The following is a 22,301-nucleotide window of genomic DNA, read 5'->3' on the forward strand; positions in this document are numbered from 1 at the left end:
TCTTCCTCACTTTCAGCAAGCAAGTTTGTGTCATCTACATATCACAGGTTATTAAAAGTCTTCCTCCAATTCTGATGCCGAATTATTTTCATATCGTCCAGCTACTTGGATTATTTGTTCAGCATTCAGAGTGAAAAAGCATGATGAAAAGAAACAACCCTGATGAATACTGTTCCTGATTTTAAGCCATGCAGTATTTCTTTGTTCTCTTAGCACAACTACCACTTGACCCACGTACTAGTTGCTCATGACCACAATAAAGTGTTCTGGAATTTACAATCTTAATACTATAGATATGTATTATCCATGTATTTGAATATTTTTTTTTAGTCAATGAAACATCTTTCTTACATTCTCTGTTTTCAGCCAAGGTCCACTTGCCATCAGCAATAATCCCTTGTTCCATGTCCTATTCTGTATCAGCTTAAATACCCATTTGACTTCACCAATGTTAGAAAATGTGTTATTCCCTATTCTGATCATTTCCCTTGCTGTATTGCTGCAAATAGTTTTGAATTATCTTTAACAAAAATGCACTTGTGAGTGATATTAGTGATATTATTTGATGATCCCCTTGATATGTCACCTAGCTTTATATTAGGCACACGTATAGAGCTATTTTAGGCAGTTGACCAGGTAGCTGTCCTCCAATATTTTGGGTATAGGAATTAGTGCTTCCAGTGATTTATCACCTTGTTGAAACATTTCAATTGGGATTTTTTTAATTCCTGGAACTTTGCTTTTGCTGCTAATACCTTTAGTGCATTTGAGCTTCTTCCTCCAGCACCACTGGTTCTTGATCAGTGTCCTCAGTTCAACTTAAAATTCTTCCTTTGTACTATTGGTTCACTTGAAATGGTTCAATATTGACAATTTCTTTTTGGTACAGTGACTTTGTACCTAATATTTTTCAAATGAAATTATGCTTTACATTTGATGTTGCTTTTCTTTTCCTACTTTTAATTGTTGAATATATTGAATACTCTTTGGATTTTATGAGCATCTTAATTCTGCTCAGTTATGTGGTTTGTTTCAGTGCTTTGAAACATTGGAAGTACCCAATCATCTATGCCAGGATATTTGGAAGACAGCCCATTCTATAGGACGATGATACAACAGAATGCTCAAACTATAGAACAGTATCACTGATGCAAGTAAATTTTTGCTGAAGATCATCCTATAGTTGCAGCAGTACTTTGACAGGGAACTATCAGTAGTTCAGGCTAGTTGCAGAAGAGGACATAAAAAGAAAGATATATCATTGCTGATGCCAGATGGATCTGAGCAGAGAGTACTTGGAAGGTGTTTCTTTGTGTTTGATTGACTATGTAAAGGCACTGGTCTGTGTAGAACATAATAAACTATGGACAACCTTGAGAAGAACATTTCACTGTGCTCATTCAGAACTTATGCATGAATCAAGAGGCAGTTGTGCAAACAGAACAAGAGAATTCTGCGTGGCTTAACAATCAGGAGATTCCAGTCTCACACTACCCCATAGGCTAACCCCTGTGAGTCCTATAGACTCAAGAGGCATAGAGAGAGCAAGAATGGCCAGAGAAGGCTCTGAAGTGCCTCATGGTCTGCAGGCATCAACAAACGCCCTCCCCACAGCCAACATGGCCCAAATGGAGGTCAGAGCCACTGAAAGGGCCATGGAGGAAGGAGGAGCCCAAGAGATCAGTGAGGTTAGCCACTAAATCTCAGCCTGCAAATGTGGAGAGGAAGTCAAAAAATGCAGCAAGGAAACAACAAGAACAAAACTCAGCAAGAAAGGATAAATCTTCACACAAAAAAGTACAAGCAAAAGGGAAATGCGCAGCCAAGGGAAAATAGGGTGATTTAGCTAACTGAGAAACTAAAGAAAATATGCCTTTTGAAAATGGAAAAATGAGAAGAGTTCAGCTTCAGATGAAGCAGGAGTAAAAGAAGCCATGTCTGATGAATATTTATCTATAACATCTTATCTGTGGGCCCTGTTATCTCCCTTCTTATATAATCCAGAGGAATATTTTTATAAAATAGTTTGTAAATGAGAGAGTTTTAGTAGCTCTAGAAATATTTTTGTATGAGAGAAAATCTTGTTTTTTTAAATGTAAATGCTTTTGTTTATGACATGAAATCATTTATGGATTGCTTATTTTTGACACAACTAGAAAATAGTGGGACTTTGCATCATGGGAAGATTTGACTGTCTTGGTTTTCTATGTAACATTCCAAGGGAGGGGGGAGGAAGTTTTTATATCCATACATCAAAACATATGTAAGGGCAATTTGGAGTCACTGCCACACATTGGTATGGCTTGAACATTTAAAATTTTATTACCATGTTGTTTTTGTATTTTTAGTAAAATTGTGTCCAAAAACTATTCTGTCATCAAGACTTTTTTGGCAGAATTATGTGAATTCTGTAACAGCTTTGGTCATGGTAGTCCAGTTTTCCCGATAATTTTATTATGTGCTGTGAAGGATTGAGCATTTGAATGTGTAATGTGAATAGCATTCAATTGTGAATTAGTGGGATTTGAGATGTAACAGTTTATCACCATTTGAAGATAAAGGTACTGTATAACCTCTTTAAAATTGCCTTTAAATTTAAACCTTGAAAGGCACTGGAATTTGGAAACGAGCTGTATCTACATGCCATTGACAATATTGGCACATACAATAAGAATTGTGCACAGAGATTTTATAATGTCGCTGTGATGATCACAAAACAATCAATAAAATGACAGTTACAAAAGAAAAAGAAAGCAAGTGAAATATCAGGAAAGGGTTACACCCTTTCACCATCTTTGTTCAATGTGTATGCTGAGAAAACCATCAGCAAAGCTCGAGTTTATGAAGAAAAATGTGGCATCAGGATTGGAAGAAGGCTTATTAAAAGTCCATGATATGCAGATGATACAACCTTGCTTGCTGAAAGTAAGGAGGATTTGTGGATGAAGATAAAGAATTGCCACCGCCAGTATGGATCATGTCGATGTGAAGCAGATCCGTATCCTCCAAACTACACCAATAGTTGACAGCATCATAAATGGAGAAAGGTTGAAGTTGTCAAGAATTTTGTCTTGCTTGGATCCTCAATCAATGCTCACGAAGCAGCAGTCAAGAGATCAAATGATGTGTTGCATTAGGTTAATCTTCTCACAAGACCGCTTTAGAATATTGAAGATCAAGGATTACCTTGATGGCTAATATAGGCCTGACAAAAGCCGTAGTAGTCTCCATTGCCTAATATGCATTGACAGTTGACCCTTGAGTAAGGAAGAATGGAGGGAAGAATAGACACATGTGAACTGTGATGCTGGAGAAGACTACTGAAAGTACCATGGACAGCGAAAGGACAAATGATCTTGGAAGAAGTGCGGCCAACGTGTACATTAGAGGAAAGGATGGTAAACGTGTGTCTTACATACATTGGAGATCTTGTCAGGAGAGATCAGTCCCTGGAGAAGGACATCGTGCTAGGTAAAGTTAGGGGGGTACTGAAAAAGAGGAAGGCCCTCAAAGAGATGGATTGACACCAAGGCTGCAACAGTGGGCTCGGGCACAGGAACAGGATGGACAGGACTGTGTGCACTGTTTCTTTGTGTTGTGTGTAGGGTCTTGATGGATCACAACCAACTCGATGGCTCCTGACAACATCTGCTCTGTTAATGTGGCAAGTGGTTTCACCTCCCTGATCTTCCCATTTCCATCGGGAACTTTTGAATCGTCACTGTAGTTTGTAAAGATCCAAAAGAAAGTTGTACTTCAATAACTGTAGCAAAGTTCACTCCTGCTACTAGGTTCTTCTGGACTACTACAAGCAACATCAAGTCAATTGGAGTACTCTTCAACAATTAAGATGTGTATCTCTTTCTCATTAAAGAGTTAGTGAAAGTTGTCTAACATATAAAAACTATAAATGGATATTAAAGAGAAACTTGAAAAGTAGTGGCAATGCACTGCTCTGAAAGGGCTTTTTCATTAGGTCCCTGTCTAAATCATGCACTTGAACCTCAGATTTCTTTTCTCTAAAGTAAAAGCATTGCTCTTCATACATACTCACTCAGTATCTTTTCACTCGGAGGTTTTCATTTTTTTCAAATGATATTAGCATAAGGCTTTCTCACAACTCCCTCTCAGCTCCACAGAGTCCTTTCTGGATCACAGTGATGCTGGAGGACACACTAGATCTACATCTGTGGGTGTCCAAGGCTGAACATCTTCAAAGGGCCAGAAGACCCCATATTTGTATTTGAATTGATAACTTATGGTAAGCAGCTTAAAGTACAGCCCACTAACCATCAAGGTTCCTTGGCTTTCTAAAAGCAAAAGCTAGATTTCTGTATTTTAAACTTTAAAAAAGCTAGATTTCTGTATTTTAAACTTTAAAAAAGCTAGATTTCTTTATTTTAAACTTAAAAAGCTAGATTTCTGTATTTTAAACTTAATTGTAATGTTAGCAAGCCATTGTGTTTAGCTCTGAATAAAGAGTGCAAACATTTTGCTGTGACTAGATAAGAGAAAATAAATTTTTGCCCAAATACCACACACTTTGATTAGACATGCTCCACGATTGTCAATGATACAGGTGATTGGGAGGGGGGAGAATCAAACATCAGATTGCAAAAAGCACACAACTGATTTTCACGTTTGCATTAGGAATTTTGTAATTTCTATTCAACAATTTGACTTTGGGTTCTTTAAGCCCAAGGTTAGCATTTCAAAGCCAACTGCTTGGTGGGAGAGAGAATAGGCTGTCTGCTTCTGTAAGGGTTGATCCTCTCCAAAACACTGTAGATAGGGTTGCAGTGAGTTGCAATCGACTTCATGGAAGAATGGTTTATTCAATAATTGTATTTATTTGACATTTCACATTTAAAAGTATATGCAACTGGTATAAATAATGTAGAAAATATTTGATATCTGGCCTTTGATGAGTCAAAAATCTGGAAATCCTAGTAAATCTGTAAGACATTTTTCTAATCCCTGGTTGGCAGTTTGAGATGGAATGTTCCAGCTTTTTAAATAAGATTATTTTTTAAAGCTTCTACATAGGGTGACGAGTGTCTGCAGATAGGAGATAAAATAAAGCTTTTAAAATTATACAACTGAAAATGCTAGTCCTTTAGGCACAACGTGGAAAATCTCAGACCAACACACAGTATCCCAGATGCTAGACTCCTCAGTTTTAAATTGCCAATGGGGCATTAGTTATGCCTAAATTCAATTTTTCTGATACTTTCCATGTACATATAAAATTTTCAGGGATCTCCAGGACTATTTATTTGAGGAAGGGAAGAAGAATTATCAATGGGGCACATCAGGTTTGGCAAAACACACAATTTGTTTCCTTTCTTGCTGATAGGGATGTTTAGACTTTCCGAGAGCAGAAGAGGAGGGCACGCAAGGCAGTCAATTAATTCAGTAGGCATTTGGTGCCATGTGTATTTGCTTCCTCCCTTTGTTCTTATCTTCACTTTAGGGAAACAGGTCTTAACAGAGACTTTTAACCTATTGGAACCCCATGATGAGGCAAAGGGGTACCACGCTCAGTTGCTAACCACAATGTTGTCAGTTTAAGTATATACAGAGGCATTTTGGAAAAAAAAACACAAAACATGAGTATCTACATTTTTACAAAGCAGCCCTTGTAAACGCTTTGGAGCACAGTTCTATTCACCCTGCAGCAAAACCAACTTGATGGCAATTGTTTCTTCTTGTTTTTTGTATCTGTGTGTTGATTAAGCAAACAAATGCCACATGGCATTGACTTTGATTGAACCTCTGCCTTGCTGCTGGGCTCTTAGCACTTCTTCCATCTCAGACCTTGGTGTACAGAGATCCAGCTCATGCCTTTTGCCCATGTCTGTATATTTTTTCTATTTTTAAATGATTTCTCCCATGAAGAGATGGTTCAGATTGTGACTTTTTATCTTAATATTAGTTCAAGTTCTATAATTGACTGACCTCTGTCTTTCCGCTAAGTCTTGTGGAATGAGCTGTCATCACTACATAAGGAGCCCTGGGGATATCGTGGTTATAAGTTGAGCTGTGATGTATATATACAGCCAGCAGTTCAAAAGTACCACCAGCTCCAAGGGAGAAAAAGTGGGCTTTCTATTTCTGCAAACAAAATCATACATTTAAAAGTTAAAAAACCTGTTAATCTTATTTATTACTTGTTCTTATTTTGGGTGTTCTTGACAGCTTAAAATTCAATTATGAGATCAGAATTTATTGATCATTTACTATAATCAAAACACTAAGTAAAGTGTAGAGGGAAAAAATAATGGACTGCAAAATCTCAAATAATATTATGACCTTTCAACTCTGCACTGTTCAGCCGTTTGCACACACATGCTGCACACTAAGGAAGATCAGAGCAGAATTGCTGTATAGGAACTATGGCACTGACTAAGCATATTGAGAACACATAGGCCACCTGAAGAATGAACATATCTGTCTTAGAAGTACAGTCAGAATGCCCCAGAGAAATAAGGATGGCGAGCATTTGTTTCATGCAAAGTGAAGAGAGGGCAGGCTCTGGAAAAGAAGAACATCGTGATCAGAAAGGTAGAAGACCACTGAAAAAGCGCAAGACCCTCAGGGAGGAGTACTGACACAGTGATTGCAACAACGGGCTCCAAGGGAAGCCCTGTGAAGCCAGCGCGGGAGGAAGCCTTGCGACACGCCGGCTCATTATCCACAGTCATTAATGGTCTGGAACACCTCAACTGAATCTAACAGTAGCAATAACAGTAGTACCTATTTCTTCTTCAGGATGATTTTCTGGTTCTGTATTTGGTCACTTCTTTGAGCTGCCCTGGAACCTAAGAATAAACTTAGGCCATCAATGATCTCTGAGAAATTTCAATGTTATTATATTAATTTCATTACTGTGTGTGGTCTGTTTGACCCAGATATTTCGCTTTGATGTACATGGGCAGAAAGGGAAACCCTGCTATTCTGCTCATGAGTTTGTCACTCACCACCTATCTGTGTGGATCAAGTGGGAACATATGCACACTTTTCTATCATTCCTGTAGAGGAGTTGGCAGTGGGCTAGGTTTATATTAGCCACCATCCATTATCGATCAAGAGGTAGAGAAGTGGGTGGGAACATTACAAAGAAGGGTCTCCACATGGCTGCTCCAGCCCCCAGGCTGCATCAGGGTAGGCCCATGTGGCTTCACCTCAAGGATGTCTTGAAAGTGAGTCTTGTCATCTGAAACAGGGAACTGCCTATGGCAGCCACACCCTGGTCTGAACATCACAAAGCAAGGGACCCGAGAACTAGAAAGGCGAGGCTTACCAAGCCATTTATCTCTCCACCCTTCAGTTCATCCCACATGTGTTTATTGGCCAGGTTGGTACAATAAACCTTAACTATCTCAGTGTTGGTATAGACCTAGGTAAGAAGAGTCAATTAGGTGGTTCTTGTCTTGATCAGAACATAACTTGTAATTATTCCAAATGCCTACACTGTGTCAGATCAAATGACAAATCACCTCAGGAATGTCTCCTAGTTTGTTGTTTTCCTCGGCTACTTCTTTTTGATCTACTTATTTATCTTTTCCTTTTACTCTTAATGTTGCAGGATTTTAATCTAGATCTGTGTCACCTGGTTATTGGGCTGGTTGTAGATGGTCTGGGTCATATACTTGCCTAGCCTGCTATCTTGAATACCAGAGACCTGTTCTTAGAATCCAATTGAGTGTATAAAATAAATGAAAGACAAAAATTGATGCAAAACACTCAAAGAGAATTATAGTTTAGGAAAATCAGTCAGTTTGTGAATTTGCTATAGGATTAGCTATTTTAGGAGCAGAGTTATTCCTTGAAATCTTAAACTTCGATCCTCTGCCCCTTTCGCATTTGTCTGGTCACCTTTAACCCCTACCCCATTGTAGTCACTTTATTATGATTATCATCATATCCCATATATGCTGGCGACCTCCAGCCAAGTATGCTTACCTCTTTATTCTTTCAGTGCGGCAAGGCTTGTCTTTTATCCCCTGTTACAATTAAGAAAAGAGATCTTCTACATTGTGATCCTATGAACATAAAATGCAATTTTCATCTTATTTATTATTATTGTTCTCCAAAATTCAGGTGTATTGAGACCAATGCTTTACAAAACATGCTGTATGTTGAGCTTTGTTTTCTTCCAGTGTACCTCATAGCTACACTTTTGATAGAAAAATAAAAGTGAATAACCTAAAAATTACCTAATCTAGAAGTCAAATAATTTACTTATTAATTTCAACAAAGCTTTTTCTTTTATATCGTTGTCAATAGTTCTGCCTTCTGATGTACATATCCTTTCAAAAACCATGAGAAAAAGTGTTGTGAAGCACTACTTTATTTTATTATCTAACTAAAGTAAAATATGCTAGGACTTTTAGAAAATAAATTCCAATGTTTCTTTTAATAAGCAAAATGAGTTTACAATTGAACTAAGAAAATTTAGAGTAGCAATCAATTGGAATGTGTAGATAGTGAATATCTATAATGGTAAAGAGTATAGGAAACATAGCCAGGCCATGCTACTTAGTGGTTTGTGAGATATTCTGGAATCTTCTTCATTTTTGTGTTCTCATTAGAGCAGCAAATCAATTGAAAATGAAGTTTTCTTAGTGGTACAACCTGTATCTAACATACATGGATGTTCTAAGCTCACCCCTTTCAATTCCGCATCTGACTTACCATTTTCAGATTTCCTCTTCTCTGAACTAAAGACAGCAGCTTGCTTCTTCTGCAACCATGTAAACCAACAACCTTCCACCTGCCCTGTCAATTTTAGGTAATCAATCTCTGCAATCCAATGTGTCAAGAAAAGCACACACCCTGATACCAGACACACAGATTTGGGCCTTGCCAGCCTCCATGTGGTTTGAACCATTTCGTGGAAATAAATTGATGTCAAAATTATTGAATATCATTAATATCATGAAGAAAATCATTAATATTACATGCAAGTAAATTTTTGCTGATGATCATTCAACAATAGTCGCAGCAGTATGTGGAGCGGGAGTGGCTAGAGGTTCTGGCTAGCTTTAAAAGAGGATGTGGAAACGGGATATCACTCTTGACCGCTGCTGAGAGCAGAAGATTCTAGAAATGTGCTTAGTTGTGCTTTATTGACTACACAAAGGCATTTTATTGTGTGAAACATTAAAAAATACCTATTAATAGCATTGAGATTGAGAATTTCAGAATACTCATTGTGCTGAGGTAGAACCTGTACATGGATCAAGAGGCATTTATTTAAACAGTAAAAGGAATATCGCATGGTTTACATGTAGGAAAGGTGTGTGCCATGGTTGTGTCCTAGTCATGCAGTCTATGCTATGCAAATAATCAAAGAACTCAGTTTCAGAATCGGGGAAGGCATATTTTACTATCCACACCCTGCAGATGGCACAAACTTGCTTGCTCAAAAGAAAAACTTGATAAAGAACAAGGATTTCAGCCTTCAATATGGATTACAACTCAATGAAAAGATTATCCAAATCCAAACAATTGGACCATCAGATAAGATCATAGTCAACAGAGAAAAAATACTGTTGTCAAGGATTCCATCTTGCTGGATCCACACCAACACTCATGGAAGCAGCAGCAAGCAAATGATGAACTGTGTGGGGTAAATCTGCTGCACAAGACCCCCTTACACTGGTGAAGAGTAAGGGTTCCACTGTGAGGACGCAGGAGAGCAAACAGCCATGACCACTGTCAATGGCCTCATGTGCATGTGGAAGTCGGACACGGCATGAGGAGCACCAAAGAAGGATCGGTGCATTCGAATAACGGAGCTGGCAACGAATGTTGAAAGCAGCCTAGATTACTACAACAAAAGAAATAAACAAATTAATCTTTTCAAATTACGGATAAATTCCTTCTTCGAAGAATAGATGGGGAGACTTCATTTCACATACTTTGGTCATTATAGGAGAAACCATGGACAATGACTCGCAAAAGAGAGCAGAGGAAAAGAGTGAGACTCCCGGGGAACTGGACTGAGAGAGTTACAGTGAAACGGGCGCAAACATACCAATGCTGGTGAGGACGGCGCAGGGCCTGTCTGTGGGACATCGGGTTGTTAAGAGTCAGAATCTAACTACAAGCTTTTCTTTCCTGTGTTTTGTATTGTTCTTTGTCAGTGGTTTGTTGTTCTTTTGTTGTATACCGTTGCTTGGTTTTGCTCCTTCTTATTTTTGTGCATGTTATTATCTCCGCAGGTCTGTCTAAATAAGATAGGCTGGATGAACTATCTGGAGGAAAAACAATGGGACTGACAGTTCCGGGACATGGGATAGGGGGAGGTGGGGGGTAAGGAAGTGGTGTTACAAACCCAGGGACAAGGGAACGATAAGGGATCCAAATTGGTGGTGAGGTGGGTGTGGCAGGTCTGGTAGAGAATGATCAAGGGTAATGTAATGAAGAGGTCTAGCTGAAACTCAGGTGGGGCCAGAGCATGATTCTGGGATAGGAGGAAAATCAAGGGAAATAGAGGAAAGAGCTAGGAGGCAAAGGGCATTTATAGAGGTCTAGACAAAGACATGTACATATTCAAATGTATATAAGAGGATGGGGGGATAGATCTATGTGCCTATATTTATAGGTTTAGTATTAAGGTGGCTGCTGAAGCCAAAGTGGGTGAACAAGCAAATGTGGTGAAGAAAGCTGATGGTGCCCGGCTATCAAAAGATATACCATCTGGGGTCTTAAAGGCTTGAAGATAAACAAGCGGCCATCTAGCTCAGAAGCAACAAAGCCCATATGGAAGGACACACCAGCCTGTGTGATCACGTGGTTCCAAAGGGATCAGTTATCAGGCATGAAAGAACAAAAAAAATCATACCACTGAGTGCACACCTCCATGATATGATCGCTGAAGCAAATGTGGCAAAGAAAGCTGATAGTGTCTGGCTAGCAAAAGCGATAGCATCTGGGGTCTTAAAGGCTTGAAGGTAAACAAACGGCCAACTAGCTCAAGCAACAAAACCCACATGGAAGAAGCACACCAGCCTGTGCAATCATGAGGTGTTCAAGGGTTCAGGTATAGGGCATCATCACGGAAAAAAAAAATCTTACCATAGTGAATGAAGGGGGAAGTACAGAGTGGAGACCAAAAGCCCATTTGTCGGCCACTTAAGATCCCCTTGCAGAGGGGTCTAGGGGAGGAGATGAATCAGTCAGGGTGTGATGTAGCACCGATGAAGAATACAGCTTTCCTCCAGTTCCTAAATGCTTTCTCCCCCCCAACTATCATGATCCAAATTCTACCTTGCAAGTCTGGATAGAGCAGAGGATGTACACTGGTACAGATAGGAGCTGGAGACACAAGGAATCCAGGGCAGATGATACCTTCAGGACCAGGGGTGTGAGTGGCTATACTGGGAGGGTAGTGGGAGAGTGGGTTGGAAAGAGGGAACCGATTACAAGGATCTACATGTAACCTCCTCCCTGGGGGTCTTACAATAGAAAAGGGAGTGAAGGGAGACGTCAGAGAGGGCAAGATATGACAAAATAATAATTTATAAATTATCAATGGCTCATGAGGGAGAGGGGAGTAGTGAGGGAGGGGAAAAAAAGAGGACCTGATGCAAAGGGCTTAAGTGGAGAGAAAATGCTTTGAAAATGATGAGGACAAAGAATGTACAGATGTGCTCTACACAATTGATGTATGTATGAATTGTGATAAGAGTTGTTTGAGTCCCTAATGAAATGTTTTTAAAAAAGAAGGAAAAAAGAAAGCAGTCAGAACCTACTTGATAGCACCTACCAGCACCAACATGTGGTGCTGTTGTATAGATGTGGGACAGTGGTTGAAGCCCAGCAGGCATTAAGTAGGAGAAAGATTTATATTTACATCTATTTACTTGTATTCATTTATATTTTTATATTTTATATTATTCATATGAGTCACTGGTTTATGCTCCTCTAGATAATTTAATCAAAGCCTAAACAGTATATGTTTTAAGCTATACTAGAAATTTAAGTTTTATATGTATGTTACATGTATTTTTGAAACATAAATATTATATGTATATTTGTATAAGGTGAACATTTTTCCTCGAATAATTTTTCCTTAAAAACTATAAAATAAATCCAAAGTTCCTAAAGTTCAAACATTGCCTGGCAAAACCTATATATTTTGTTGTTGTTGTTGTTTTATTTTTCACTAATTCCCTATGTTCCTCTAAAATTTATGCCATTTAAAAATATTGAGTTCAAGAATGTTTTCTATAACAAATAAAGTGCCAAATTTGTTTAAGTGTCTGCTTTCTTCTCTAATGTTTCTCACTATCTGTACATTTAAATTAATTACATTTAAATTAATTAATTACCTTAACTACTCTTTTTCTTGTTGTCAACTGATGTTAAGCAGCCACAACTCGTGGTAACCTCAGGCACAACGAGATCCAACGGTGGTGATCTCTATGGTTTTTATTGGCTGAATTTTGGAAGTAAATCAACAGTCTTCTTCCTACTACATCTTAGTCTAAAATGTCCACTGAACCTCATGTACTAACAACTGCGAACATCTGCTACAGGACACATGATGACTCCTTGGAGGTATATTGGCCAAGAATCAAACTCCGTTCTTCCACAAGAATTCTATCACCAAAACACTGCTGCTCTCGCCAGTATTTATACAATTTTTAATATCTTGACTTTTCCTTAGATTTTACTCTAGGAATATAGCTTTCATTCCATAATAAACTATAAAGATGGCATATGATAACACTATCACTAGCAGTTTTTGAGATGTTCTTAATCTAATATACCTGAATTTTCATTTTACTGGATTCATTTCAGAATTGCGAAGACTCATAATTAAAAAAAAATAACATGCAGAAAACTGCTTTCATAAATTTATTTTCATTTTTATATTTAGAAGCAACTTTTATTATACTTTTGTTGGGTTACAAATTGATTCACTTTTCAATTTTTATTGTGTTTTCTTTGTCATTTCATAATAAAAAGAAACACACTTTCAGAGTGTTTTAATATAGTGTTTCTCAACGGAAAACGCGTGTTTCATTCAGCAGTCGTAAAGAGATATTGACAGATTTTCATCATGTCCCCAGTGTGTCCAGATATAATGCGACAAATCACTTCAAAACTTACCATTTGTCTCTGAGAAAAACAAATATGATTTAGTTTTAGAAGTTCAAAACCAACAAACTCACACTGAGAAAGTTATAGTTTATTGCATTTCCCCAGTAAAGGGAGGATTGATTTTACTCTACTAGGATGTAAAAACAGGATTGTAGGGAATTTAAGTATTATCCACCAGATGTTGATTCTTCTAAGCTATCTTTTTAGCTTATGTTAGGGGATTTTGATCACAGTTTGCTTGAAGTAAACAAGCGGTAAGCTTACTTAGTTCTGGTAATACCAGCAGATGTGCCCCAGTCTTAGGGAGGCCAGAAGAGAAGTTAGTGCAGGATCTCAAGGAAGACGCCCATGTGGGCCCTTCAGCAATATTATTTGACACTAAAATATATACACTTCTTGCGTCAGATACATTAATAACAGATGGCAGCTAGTTATTAAGTGTCTGCTGAATTAATGAATGTCCAAATATCAGAAGAGATGAATTAATAAGTGTCCAAATGTTCAAAGTGTAACTATGTGTGGATTGTTGTTTTTTTTCAGAATTTTGGGATTTTTATGATCTATAAAGATCACCATCTCCTTGTTAGTCTTGTTTCACAATTACATTGTTATGTATGTAAGAGAAAATACTTATGGTGAAATGTTCCTAAGGTAAAAGTAACCAATTATCATTTGATTAGAAAGTATGTCCTTTCCTAATTTTTAAAAAATTTCATGAAAGTCATATAGAATAGTAATATATATGTGTACGTCATATGTGTAGTAGACCACGTGAAAATATGTGTGTATATATGCATGCATGTGTGTATATTAAAATGCTCCTATGAGGAAAAAAAGCTTGCTTTATACTTCCAAAATTTATATAATGAGTCCTCTATGCGGAAAGGCATTTAAAATACACAATGGCAGCAACAATGGACTTGAGCACATCAACAATCATGATGATGATGCAACACGGGGTACAGTTTAGTTTTGTTATTTGTAAGGCCTCCATGATTCCGTGCTGTTGCTTGTAAGGCCTCCATGATTCAGACCAGATTTGATGGCAAGTAAAAAGAACCACAATTAGGAAATAAAAAATCATTGTGTCAGTCTGAGTTCTCGAGGGAAGCAAAACAGAGATGATTGCTAGATATTGACAGATAGATAGATAGATAGATAGATAGATAGATAGATAGATAGATAGATAGAAATTTTGTCAAGAAATTGGGTCCATATGATAGCAGTAGGGAAATTTAGTTCAGTTCAAGTCCATAGGTCATTTATGAATCTCAGTTTCCCCTGATTCAAGAAGCTGTGTGTATCAATGTGGCAGAAAGCAAGAAGACCAACCAGGAAGACCACAAGTTGGTGGATGCAGAGGTGGATGAATTCAAGGTCAGTGGGTCATCCTTGTGTCCTAAGATTCCAATGGATTCAAGGTCAGCAGGTCAGATGGCAGTTCCCCAAATCTGCCAGCAATATAACCGGCCATTGGCCTAATCAGAATCCAGGTGGATGATTCCAGATCTAGCAAGAAGCAAGCTAACTCCCCTAGAGGGCCAAAACTTATATAGGAAACAGGTCACCCTCCAAGAAGATTTCTTTTCAATTGCGTGAAGGCTGTGACTGACTAGGCAGGGGGTGTTCTCCACCCCAACCTTTCTACAACATCATGGCTACTCACCGAAGGCCCCATCAAAGAAGTGATTATGTTATGTGGAGCCATCAAGAGGGGGGGCTACTGCTAAAGTCCTGAGAAACCAGGCTCGGCAAAGGGACACAGGAAACCCACTGTCGTCACCTCTTCTTGTGTCATACAATAACTTAGGATAATGTGATTTACTTGTTTGTTATTCTAAAACTCACCACAGTATAAAGAAAAAAAAAAGACTTTGAGTCCATCGGGGGCTACAATTCTTTTCTATGACCATTGTCTCTCATTCATATCAGTTTTAAAATTTGGATTATTTCCAATAAAGAGACAATCTACTTTTCTCTATATTTACACCTGGCACAGTCTGAAGGAATGGGGTTTTTTTGGCCTCTCTTTTTTTCAATTAAGGGACAAATGAATTGCTGAAGAGCATCTGAAAAAAATCAATCACAGTACAGGGCACACAGGGGAGCCTGTTATCTTCCATGATTGCCTTTCAGGTACTGAGAATTTTTCGTGTTAGCCACAAGGTTTGGGCGAACTAAGTATCTTTTAAACTTTATAGGTACAAATGAAATTGGCAGTTTGAAAATGATCTAAACCCATACATATAGATACAACAATCCCTTTTATCTTCAGCTTTTGTAATTACCTAGAAAATGTGAATCTCCTCCAATTTTTAGGGCAGTGGATTTGGTGGAGATTTACAGCATTAAAGATGAATCAATTATAAATTTTAATAAATCATTAAGTTAAATACAGCTTATGTTTTACAAAGGAAATGAAGTGACAGATTTCATAAAGACTAGATTCAGTGACATGCATAAAAACAATAACAGAACAGAAACACAGAAGTGTCAAGTGATGTAAAACTATGAAGAATTAGTTATCAACTATAGACATGCGAGATCAGAATTAAGTTTTTCTAAACATAAAGAGTGAAAAAGGGAGGATTTCTGTAAAATTTAAATCAATTATCTGGTGTTCAGGATCCTTTAGAAACACAGTGGATTCCATTATGGTCTTTTTCTGCTTGGCCTTAGCATTGATGACACCTGTCGTGGTTCCTCATTGGGCTCCAATCAGTGCTTTGAAGCTACATGTCGTTCCTAGGGAGGCAATTGGGGATGGCTGTTCCCATCAAGAGTTCTGCTCTTGGAAACTCACAGGAGCAGTTTACCCTGGTCTTATAGGGTCTCTGTAAGTGCGTTTTGTTGTTGTTGTTTGTTTGTTTTGTTGTTGTCGTCGTCGTCCCGTCGTCTTTAAAAAAGAGCCCTGCTGACATAGTGATTACAAGGGGAAGATAACTACAAAGCCAGCAGTTAAAACTCACCAGCTGCTCCAGGGGGGGGGGGGGGAATGAGGATTTCCTCCAATAAAGATTTAGTCTCAGAAAGTCACAGGGGTGCTTACACCCTCCCCTAAAGAGCAGCTAGGAGTCCCAATGGAGTCTTCTTATCTTTCTCTCATTGTAGCTCACTCACTGCCATTAAGTCACATTAATTTTGACGCATCGCGATCACATAGAGGATTTCTCTGACTGTAATTTTTTATGGGAGGGACACCCTCATTTTACTCCACCACCTACAGTGTTAGCTTTTAACAGCCAACCTCGAGGCAGGGCCACCAGGGCTCCTTCTTGCTCCCAAAGCTATTAGTAGATAACATGTGTGCCTGATTTTGGTTTTATCACTGAAATAGGAAGGGTAATGGAAATACACGATAGTTATTTATAAGGATTAAATAAGTTTACTTTAGCCTAGAAGAACTCTAAATTCAGACAAGATGCCCACTACTCTATTTTGCAGTGAAAATCTATTTCCTCCCAGGAGTGCTTAATGAATCTGAAATGCATGAATCTTGTAACTTTCCAGGTACACATGTCTGAAAACCATGGAAAATTTTACTAATTGCAAAAAGTGGAGAACAAATGGGCCTTGTTTTCTAAGCAAACATTATGCTTGCCCTATTGATATGTAAAAGTACCTTTGCATTTCTTCATATAGGTAAGCATGAAAAAATAACAAATAAATTCATATGCATTCAAATTTAATGTAATTGGTTCAACATAGCTAAATATTTTAAAATCAAACATCTGATCCCTGAAGTTTAATTAAATATAATTGTGTATCTTTAAATACACATAAGACTGGTAGAAGAGGCAATCGATCTTCCATGAAACCAATTCCTTTAAATAGTGTACAGATGCAATCTATTTTCAAATATTTGGATGTAACCTAAAACCTTAAGAACTAATTTTAGAGAAAATAAATATTAACAATCCGGTTAATGACCCTGTCACTGCTTTAGACAGAACTCTCCCTCCACTGAGGGCAAGATGTGATTTTTCTGTTGCTGACAATAAATTTCTTTTTATTTTCTTTTTCATGTGAGACAAAGGTATTTCCACAGAAATAGTTCAAAGGATGCAAAATAAAATCTGGTTTTAAAGATCATGAAAATACTCCGAAAATAACTACAGAAATAGAGACAGAAAACCCGGTCCAAACAAAATTATCAGAACAAACCCATATAATAGAAAGCTCAAATGATAATATTCTGAAACCACAAATATATTGCTTTATAGAAGAAATTAATGTAAATAATTTTCCCTAAATGTTTGTTGCCAGAGTGCTAATATGCACTGAAGATATATATTTGACTCAAATATGAGCTTCAGTGTCAGTGGATGACCAGACACACTATTAATGTCCTTGTGATCAGGTTAAGATATTCTTTATATATACTTGATTAAATATATGCTTCTTAAATGATACCTTTAATTACATATTGACTTCTGAAATTATTTTTTAACTAAAAATGCATCTTTAAAATGAGGGGTTGAAATTGATATTGCAGGTTGTGTCTATTATTAAAAAGGTTGCATCAGAAGCACTCAGAAGGATAAAAAGCGTTCCCAAAAAATAGCTTTGTGTTTTCCTAAATCAGAAGTCACTGATTGTTTAAACAACACTTTAAACTCATTATCAATAAACAATTGCTAGTTAGCCAAATACACGTCATGGAGATTTCATGTGTGTTGGACTAGAACTGCTCTCCGTAAGCGTATTCAGTGGCATACTTTTCACAATAGATCACAGGTATTTATTCTGTGGTACATCTGGATCAACTAGCAACTCATCATTTTTTGTTGGAAGTAAACCTTAGTAACTGCACTACCCAGACATTCTAGAAAAGCCTTGGCAATTATTTTATGTTCAGTTTTATAATGGTACAATAAAGGACTATCAATTAAATCAACAACAATTGTATATAAGAAGGTCTGTGAGAAGATATTTTTAAACGACATTGTTTTTTTTTGTTTTTTTTTTAACACATTTACCCTCTTTTCATGTTTTGTGAACAGACTTCATTTTTCCTCAATGAGAGAACACATTTTCTAGGACATGTAAATATATGTATAAATCATTTTATTTTAGTTTATTATGTATATATTATAAATCATTTTTCGGGGGGTTCTTACAGCTCTTATAACAATCCTACATCAACTGTATCAAGCACATTTGTACATATGTAGCCATAATCATTTTCAAAACATTTTCCTTGTACTTGAGCCCTTGGTATCTGCTCCTCTTTTTTCCCTCACCCCTGCCACCCTCGTGAACCCTTGATAAATAATAAATTATTATTATTATTTTCATATCTTACACCTTCTGCTATCTCCCTTCAGCCACGTTTCTGTGATTCATCCCCCTGGGGGATAGGGTAGTATGGCCATTATTTGATCGGTTCTCCCTTTCTTCTCCTCCCCACACCCCGCATTCTCCCTACCTTCATGGTATCACTACTCCTATTACTGTTCCTGTAGTGGGGGTTGCAGTGGGGTTATCTGTCCAGGATTCCATGTATCGAGTGTTCCTATGTGTACCAGTGTACATGCTCCTGTTACTGTTAGGTGCCGTTGAGTCACTTATGACCCACAGAGACCCTGTGCGCCACAAAAATGAAACACTACACAGTCCTGTCTCATCCTTACTGTTGTTCCTATGCCTGAGCCCATTGTGGCACACACGGTGACAACCCATCTTGTTGAGTGTCTTCCTCTTTTCGCTGCCATTCCACTTTCCCAAGCATGATGTTGTTCTCTAGGGACTGGTCTCCCCTCATAACATGTCCAAAGTATGCTTCCAAAGAGTATTCTGGCTATGCTTCCTCCAAGTGAAACCTGTTTGTTCTTCTGTGAGTTGGTGGTACTTTCAATATTTGTCAACACCACAATTCAAATACAGCAATTCTTGTTTGTGCTTCTTTATTTAGTGTCCAACGTTCAACTGCATGTGAAGCAATTGAAAATACTAGGGCTCGGAGCAGGTGCACCTTAGTCCACCAAGTGACAAATTGTGCTTCAACACTTTAAACTTTGATAGGCCTCATGCAGCCAAGCTGTCCAGTGCAGTACATCACTTGGTCTCTTGATCGCTGCTCCATGAATACTGGCTGTGGCCCTAAGAAAGGTGATAGCCTTGATAATGTCAATCGGTTGGTGTTATCTGCTGATCCAGCAGAGGGCTTGTTTGCTGTTTCATTGCAATGCAATCCATGCTGAAGGCTTTAGTCACTGAGTTTTATCCGTAAGCTCAAGTCCCTCTGAGTTTCAGCAAACCAAGCTTGTATTAGCTGCATATTGCAGTCTTTATAAGCCTCCCTCCACCTTTGATGCCACGTGTTTCTTTTATAGTTATTTGCTCAGCATACAGGCGGAATAGACGTGCTGAGAGTATACAATGCTAACGCATACCTTACCTGATTTTAAACCACTCAGGATTTCCTCATTCTGTTCAAAGGACTCTCTCTTGGTCCATGAACAGGTTCTTTACTAGCACGTGAAATCTTCTCTAATTCCCGTTTTCTCAATCCTACCCATAGTTTGTTATGATTCCCACAGTCTAATGCTTTTGTCTAGTCAATGAAATGCAGGTAAACATCTTTCTGCTTTCAACCAAGATCCATCAGACATTACCAATTATATCCCCTTTCCCACATCTTCTGATTCCAGCTCCAATTTTTGACATCCACTGTAGAAACTTTGCTTACATGAGATATTAATAATATGTATCTTTAAAATCTAATTCTAGTTAGTCACCTTTCTCTCGAATGGGTATCCTTTTAGATGTATAGACACTATTTTTTCACATTGTATTTCAAAATAGACCTTGAACTAGTCTTTTTGACAATGAATTAAGATGAATCCTACAATTCATCCTGAGGTAACATCTCGACCCCTACTAGACTCTAAAAATATAAGCCACCTCTCTCCCTCTTAATTCTATTTTCCCTGATGCCAAACATTTTTTCCCATTTGCCAGCATTCTATTATTTTCTTGTTAGAGAATTTGCTTTCAATAGCACATCATAATACCCTGATATTAATAATTTCCCATACATATTCATAACCTTATTACCTCATTTAAGAAATTTAAAATTAATCTGAAAATCTCAACTATAAGAAAATGATATTCAAATATTTTCGATAACTGAAAAATATTTTGAAATTTTCTGTGTTTTGGTAAAACCATTACCACACACACACAATCTCAACCTAATTTTAAATGGACAATTTAGTGGCATGAAGTAAAAGTGGACAACTAATCTTGAGTGGCCAATTTAGCGGCATGAATTAATTCACCATGCTGTGTAACTGCTCCCCTACTCTCCACTCAGAAACAACGACAAACCACTTTCACCACCTCAAACAGAAACTCGGTGCCACACAAGCTACAACTTCTAACTCTTTTCTTCATCCCCTGCAGCCACTTACATGCCTGTCCTCAATGTGTGTGTCTGCTCTTGACATTTTATATACATACATTTAAACATAATTCATCATTTGGGAATGCACCTTATTTTGCTGTGTTCATTTCTTCTGTGATATAATGTGCATCAGAACTTTACTTCACTTAGTTGCTGAGAAAAAAAACACACATCTATTTTAGATAATCTGTGGATTATCAAGGGCTCATGAGGGGAGGGAGGGGAAAAAAAAGAGGACCTGATGCGGAGGGCTTAAGTGGAGAGCAAATGCTTTGAGAGTGATTAGGACAAAGAATGTACAGATGTGCTTTATACAATTGATATATGTATATGTGTGGATTGTGATAAGAGTTGTATGAGCCCCTAATAAAATATTAAAAAAAAACAACTATTTTATTGATAAATTTCATTTGGACATTTTCTTCATTGGCTACAATGCACATTTGTTTATATATCTATCAGTGTTTGAGTCCTGGCTCTGTGTCTTTGGAGAAGGAGGTGGTATAATCCTGAAAGGACAATTCCTTGGTCATGTGGTAATTATGTTTTATTTCTTAACAAAGCGTCATACTGTTTTCCACATTTTACATTCTCAGCAACAATAGGTATTGATTTCAAGTTCTCCATACACTCCCACACATGTGCCTTGTATTTTTCTATAAAAATCATCATAATGGGTGAGAAGTGGCATTTTATTGTAATTGCAATCTGCATTTCCCTACTGAAAAGACATTGAACATCTTTTCATGTGCTGGTTGATCATTCATATTTATATTTTAGGAGAAAGGTCTATTATTTTAAAGAGCAAGGATGTCACGTTGAGGACTAAGGTGCTCCTGACTCACATTATTATATTTTCAGTAGCCTCATATGCATGTGCAATTTGGACATTAACGAAACTGAAAAAGAGCTGATGCATTTGATTTGTGGAATTGACAAAAAATATATTGAAATTATTAAGTTCCAGAAAAAACAATGACATCTGTCACAGAGTGGGTCCAATGAGAATGTTTCTTAAAAGGGAAAATGGCCGTGTGCTGCCTGATGTACATGCTTTGTGGAAGCACCATTCCCTTGGAAAGGACCCCATGCTTGGTAAAACAGAGGGTCAATGAAAGAAGCTTTTCGATGGTCCTTCCAGAATTGACAGAATGGCTTCAGCAATGGACTCAAATATAAGAATGATCATGAACATGGGCAAAGCCAGGGCAGTGTGTTCTGTTTTCCATAGGACCACTTTCAATGAGGACACCCAAACTCATCAATTCTCCACTCCACTGAACGCTCGAGGAGAGGATAAGTGTTTAAACTTTAGTATTACTTATAGAATGCTGACAATCATTTGGCAATTAGTTCTTTGTTGAAAAACAAATATATTCTATTTGCTATGCAACATTGACTGATATCTCTCTTGTGCATTCATAGATATATAGTGCCCCTATGGGACAGGGTAGAACTTCCTGTCTCTCCTGCCAAGAAGCTGGTGATTTCAAACAGCTGACCTTGAGGTTAGCAGCCCAATGCATAACCACTACACCACCAGAGTTCTTATTAACCCGAATTGACTCAATGGCAATGAGTGGGTTTTTGTTGTTGTTGTTAATAGTGTGCATCTTCCCAGCATGGCAGTATGGTGTGAATGCTACTACATAGATTTAGATATAAAAGGCATATAATCTGTTATTACCATCATTCAATCTGCTGTAGAAAAATGAGGCTTTCTGTTCTCAGGAAAAATTTACAGCCTACTACTGAAAGGTTTTGCACTGTCATAGAA

This window comes from Tenrec ecaudatus, chromosome 9 (assembly GCF_050624435.1).
Source record: "Tenrec ecaudatus isolate mTenEca1 chromosome 9, mTenEca1.hap1, whole genome shotgun sequence".
In the NCBI taxonomy this organism is placed as follows: domain Eukaryota; kingdom Metazoa; phylum Chordata; class Mammalia; order Afrosoricida; family Tenrecidae; genus Tenrec; species Tenrec ecaudatus.